We start from the raw sequence: 5,673 nt of genomic DNA, 5'->3' as shown, positions 1-5,673 counted from the left end.
CCGAGGGGGATTCTGCTCCCCTGGGACACTGGGCCATGTCTGGGGACATATGTGGTTGTCACGACTGAGGGTGCCCCTGGCATCGAGTGGATGGGGGCCACGGATGCTGCTCTACACCCCACAGTGCCTGCGCCCCACCCCCCCCGAAAACGACTGGCCTCAGCATCAGCAGTCGCAGGGGGAGACCCTACCCTGGCGTTAAAGCTGGTCACTGCACAATGGGGTCAGTGCTGAGAAGGGCACACGGCTCCTTCACAGTGGTCAGCAGAGCCATGGATGAGGCCTGAAGGCCAAGTGAGGAGTCTGGGCTCCCGGGACAGCTGGCAGTGGGGCAGCTGTGGGGATGGGGGTCAACACGGTACGGCAAAGAGCAGTTAGCTCAGCAGCACTTGATGACCCCTTGGGGCCTAGACAGAGGCGGACACAGATCACAGAAGAGCTAGCATTATGTTGGTGGTCTTAAAATTTTTTACTTTTTTTTTTAAAAACAGAACAACACGGAAGTAATACCGGCCTGAGGCAGCCAGACAGAGCCAAAGAACATGACGTTAGCCCACGTGCCCTCCCTCCAGTTCGGCCCTGCGCCCACGTCTGGCTGACGGCAGTACCAGGTGAGCTGGGCCTCGGCTCTGTGGGGACCTGGGCACATTAGGGTCTCCTTGTTTTAATTAGCTTGGCTCTCCTTGGGTTTCTTGTGAACTGCGGGCGCCTTCCAGCAACCACGCTAGCATTCATCTTTGCTGGACCCGGTTGTGCTGCGCGCCTTCCAGGTGCTGCCCGGGGCGCCGGGCTGCTGGGCCCCAGCAGGCTGCTGGGCTGGGCCGGGCAGGCCAGTTCTCTGCTTTAGCTTAGCTGCTCCAGCTCCTCAAGGCTCAGGCCAATCCCGCCTCGTGGCTTGAGGCCCGCGAATGGGATGTCGGAGGTCCCTGACCCCAACCTGCTCCGCCGTCTCCCGCCGTGTCTCTCTGTCTCTTGATCTCCACGGGTCCCCACCTCTCGTGGCTCCTTTCCCTCTCCTCCAGGATGCAGCTATTTTCTCATGCAGAGTTTAGTTGTCTCCCTGTGGGCCCTTTCATCTCACGTCCTCAGGGCCTCGCTCACCGTCCCCTAATACTAATTACGGTATTTTCCTAAACAAGCCCAGTTGGTCTCTAAAATGAGTTCTGATACCAGCTGGTAAAATTAATTTTTTCCCCAACCATCCTCTATGATACAGTAACGAAACACACACTGTCTCTTGTCAGTAGGAGGTCAGCGTCTCGGGTAGACGAGTATGTAGACAAATAATTACATTACAGCGTAAATCAGCAAGGCTTCGCACGGTGGTGCTGCAGTGACAAACACCCCGCAGCTCAGCATCTATAAACAACTAAGGTTCGTTTCTCACAGACACTAGTGGGACTTGGTTGAACATCATCCCCCCCCCAAATTCAGGTCCACCCAGAACCTCAGAATGTGATCTTATTTGGACATAGGGTCTGTGCTGATGTAATTAGTTGAGATGAAGCTGTACTGGATTAGGGTGGGCCCTAAATCCAACAGCTGGTGTCCATGTAAGAGGAGACACAGGGACACCTGGCAGGGAGAAAAAGCCATGTGAAGATGGAGGCAGGGAGGGGAAGGATGTGTCTACAAGTCAAGGATTGCCAGAGCCCCCAGTAGCGGGGAGAGGGGTGTGGGGCAGATTCTCCCTCAAGCCCCCAGAAAGAACCAGCGCAGCCCACACCTCGATCTCAGATGTCTCCGGAAGTGTGGGGTCAGGGATGTCACTGTTTGCAGCCACGGGAACTCATCCACCAGCTGTCCGCCAGAGCTGGTGGCGCTCATCTGTGTATCACCATCCTCTTTACTCCTGGGCCCGGCTGGCGGGGCAGAGCCGGTCCCCAGGGTGGACAGAAAGGGGATGAGGGGACATGCATGCTGGCCACGGTGCTCTGCTCACACTTCATCAGCCAAAGCAAGCGCCCTGACCACGTCTGCATCAAGTGGGCAGGACGTGCCCTATGGAGGAGAGAGAACCAAACAGACGGGAACAGTGCCAGTGACCACCATGCTTTAGGTTCAGACCAGCCGTGGGCTCCCAGGGAGAACCCGCTCCCTGGGCTGGGCTCCCAGGGAGGGTTTCACGAAACTTGAGCTGGGACTAGAGGGGGAGGTGGCCCTGGAGAGAACAGAAACGGAGGAAGGCGGGAGAGGGAACTTGGGAACTCTGCCTCAGTGGACCAAGGGACGCCTGCACTGCAGCAGGTTACCACAAATGGCAGCTTAAAACAACACCATCTGAAAGTTTCTGTGGGTCAAAGGCCGGGAACGTGTGGCTGGGTGTTCTGCTAGGGTCCCCTGGTGGTGATCCAGGTGTCCCCTGGGACGGTGTTGCATCCGAGGCTGGGGCCTCTTCCAAGTTCACAGGTTGTTGGCTGAGTTCCTTACCTGGGAGCTGCATAACGCATGGCATCTTCCTACCCCATGGACCACAGGAGAGCCTCTGCAGCCTCCGGGAGAACCCAGTCTTCTTTCTCTTCTAAATGGCTCCTTCGATCTGGCTGGCCCAGCCAGGATAATCTCCCTTTTAATTAACTACAGGCCAACTGATTAGGGACCTTCATCCCATCGGGAAAATCCCTTTGCCTTTGCCAGAGTATCATATGATCAGGATGCGGTGCTCATCACATCGCAGGTTCTACCCACGCTCAAGGGCGTGAGCCATTGGGGACCAGCTTAGGATTCTGCCTGCCACCCAGTTAAAGACACTGACAGCAGCGGGGAGACGGGGTGGAGAACGGCCAACGGGAGGCCACTGGCACAACAGCCTGAGGTGTGGCCGTTGGCACCTGGGGTCTCAGCAGGAGCGATTCAGGACACGCAGGTGCCTTTCTCATTGGGGTTTGTTCTTGGCCCCCCAGAGTCACAGCACCAGCCTCCCCTCTATTTTACATGCTATGGTAAGGGTCCCAAGTAACAACAACGCTGCTTTGAGTTACACAGGGGTGAGGTGTGGATGGTTTCTGCTGTGACAGTTTGTCAGCTGCCCTCCAATATCCCTTCTCCCTCAAATAGAAGAACCCCATTCTTGATTAGGCACGTGGCCCCCAGAATAAGGACAACTCTCCCAGCCGGCCTGCACCTAGGCATAGCTGGGTGGGTATGTTTGGATTCGTGGGATGTGGGGCAGACATGGTACATCCAAGGCCTAGGTGACTCAGGCCCCCCCACTGCCCCTCGATCCCTGCAGCGGGCAGACGGGCCTCAAAGATGTCCACACCCTCATCTCTGGAAACTCTGTATATATCATGTGAGATGGCAAGGGGACTCTGCAGATGGGACTGAGGTTAGGGACCTTAAGATAGGGAGATTATCCAGCACACACAGCATGGAATACTGCTCGATAACAAAAAGGAAGGCAGTCCCGATGCACTCGAGGGCTTGGAGGCATCGCCTGGGTGTTGCACTGAGTAAGAGAAACGCACCTCCAAAGGTTCCGTGCTGCACTGTCGCTTCTGTAGAACATTCTCAGGATGACGAAGATGGAGAAGAGTCCTGGTGCCCGGGGTGAGGCGTGGCAGCGAGGTGGGGGTCTACCCAGGGTAGCCGCAGGGAGCTCTCTGTGGGGAGAGAAATGCCCTGTATCTTGACTGGTGGTTACACAAATCCACACAAGAGATACAATGACTCAGAAGTCTACACGCACTGTCCCCATGTCACTGTCCTGGTTTTGATACTATATTATAGTTACATAAGATAACCTTTGGAGGAAGCTGGGTGACAGGTACAAGGGACCTCTCTGTACTACTTTTGCAAATTTCTGTATAATCTATAATTATTTTAAAAATAATAAGATAGAAAAAAAATCTTCCTAGGGCACATCCAAACCTCGAGGGACTCCTCTGTGTCACTCCACCTCCACCTTGGTCCTGGCCTCACTAGGCTTCACTTAGTTCCTCTGACGAGTTGGGCCTTCTGCCACCCCAGGGCCTTTGCACAGTTCCCTAAGCTCTGAAAGCTCTCTCCCAACCCATTCAGACGTCAGGTTTCAGGGTTAAACGTTATTTCCTTGATCCCCACCCACCAATCTGAACTCTGGAGCGGGACTTCCTGTTTCAAGTCTTAGCTCTGCCTTAGGTGACTTAACCTCTTTCTATCTCAGTTTCCTTGAAAGTCCCCAATGAATCACATCTGCTGGTATAATCCTCTCCCCTTATATCTGAACTGGCCCTGTGAGTTGCTTTCACCAAGATAACATGGTGGAACTGAGGCCATGCCAGCTCCAAGCCTACACCTTAAGAAGGACTGGCAGTGTCCACCGTTGTGCTCTTGGGAACCCTGAGCAGCCGTGTAGGCAACAAGTCTGTTTTCCTGCTGAAGCGAGAATGTGGAGGGGCCGGGCCCTGAGAGCACGTGGAGAGACAAACCTGATAGGCCCAGGCTCTGGCTGACTCGCCAGGTGAACACAAGCACCCATGTGGCCACTGGCGAGATGAGCAGAACCACCACGCAGCTGAACCCAGGCCAGACTGCACAACTGTGAGCAAACAACTCGGTTCTTTCAGCTAATGGGCTTCATGGTCCTTTGCTGTACAGTGATAACCAAAACAACTGGTCTGATTATTATTTTTTATCTTTAAATGCATCATACTAACGGTATAACTCTTTTTATTTATTTATTTGTTTGTTTATGGCTGCCTTGGGGCTTCGTTGATGCGCACGGGCTTTCTCCTAGTTGCAGCGAGCAGGGGCTACTCTTCATTGCGGTCCGTGGGCTTCTCATTGTGGTGGCTTCTCTTGTTGTGGAGCACGGGCTCTAGGCACGTGGGCTCAGTAGTTGTGGCGCACGGGCTTAGCTGCTCCACGGCATGTGGGATCTTCCCGGACCAGGGCTCGAACCCTTGTCCCCTGCATTGGCAGGTGGATTCTGTTTGGTTTTTTTTTTGCGGTACGCGGGCCTCTCACTGTTGTGGCCTCTCCTGTTGCGGAACACAGGCTCCAGACGCGCAAGCTCAGCGGCCATGGCTCACGGGCCCAGCCCCTCCGCGGCATGTGGGATCTTCCCAGACCGGGGCACAAACCCGTGTCCCCTGCATCGGCAGGCAGACTCTCAACCACTGAGCCACCAGGGAAGCCCGGCAGGCAAATTCTTAACCACTGCGTCACCAGGGGAGTCCCGGGGCCGATTATTATACTAACATTTTAGGGTTCTTGCATTAAATAAAATTAATAATTGCAAAGTGCTTACTTATAGTAGTGCCAGCATAAAGTGTTTCAGTCTTAGTTGTGATTTTATTAAATGTCTTCTCCATCAGGCTGAGTTCCCTGAGTGCTATTCTCCTCACCGCTGTATGCCCAGTTCCTGTCACCAAGTAGTCTCTCAAACATTCGTTTAAAGAATAAGCACAGGGCTTCCCTGGTGGCGCAGTGGTTGGGAGTCTGCCTGCCAACGCAGGGGACATGGTTTCGAGCCCTGGTCTGGGAGGATCCCACATGCCGCGGAGCGGCTGGCCCCGTGAGCCACAATTACTGAGCCTGCGCATCTGGAGCCTGTGCTCTGCAACAGGAGGGGCCGCGATAGTGAGAGGCCCGCGCACTGCGTTGAGGAGTGGCCCCCACTTGCCACAGCTAGAGAAAGCCCTCGCACAGAAACGAAGAGCCAACACAGCCATAAATAAATAAATAAAAATT

The 5,673-nt window shown here is 54.6% G+C and overlaps 1 long non-coding RNA gene across 3 annotated transcripts in view; it reads right to left on the bottom strand.

Annotated features, from left to right (window-relative positions):
• Positions 1-454: 454 nt before the first annotated feature.
• LOC112396399 (uncharacterized) overlaps positions 455-5,673 on the bottom strand; it is a 6,798-nt gene continuing 1,579 nt past the window's right edge. For 2 of the 3 annotated variants that reach the window (XR_003002552.1, XR_003002551.1), the window contains exons 3-4: positions 3,468-3,602; positions 455-2,001 (exon numbers count right to left, since the gene is read on the bottom strand). This is a non-coding gene — a long non-coding RNA (uncharacterized LOC112396399). Of the gene's footprint in view, positions 2,002-2,430; positions 2,578-3,467; positions 3,603-5,673 lie in introns of all 3 variants that reach the window. The other variant, XR_003002553.1, reaches the window with a different exon arrangement.

Source organism: Neophocaena asiaeorientalis, unplaced genomic scaffold, assembly GCF_003031525.2.
Source record: "Neophocaena asiaeorientalis asiaeorientalis breed wild unplaced genomic scaffold, Neophocaena_asiaeorientalis_V1.1 scaffold469, whole genome shotgun sequence".
Classification (NCBI taxonomy): Eukaryota; Metazoa; Chordata; class Mammalia; order Artiodactyla; family Phocoenidae; genus Neophocaena; species Neophocaena asiaeorientalis.
The sequence above is the reverse complement of the archived record's forward strand: the minus strand, read 5'-3'. Positions and strand labels throughout refer to the sequence as shown.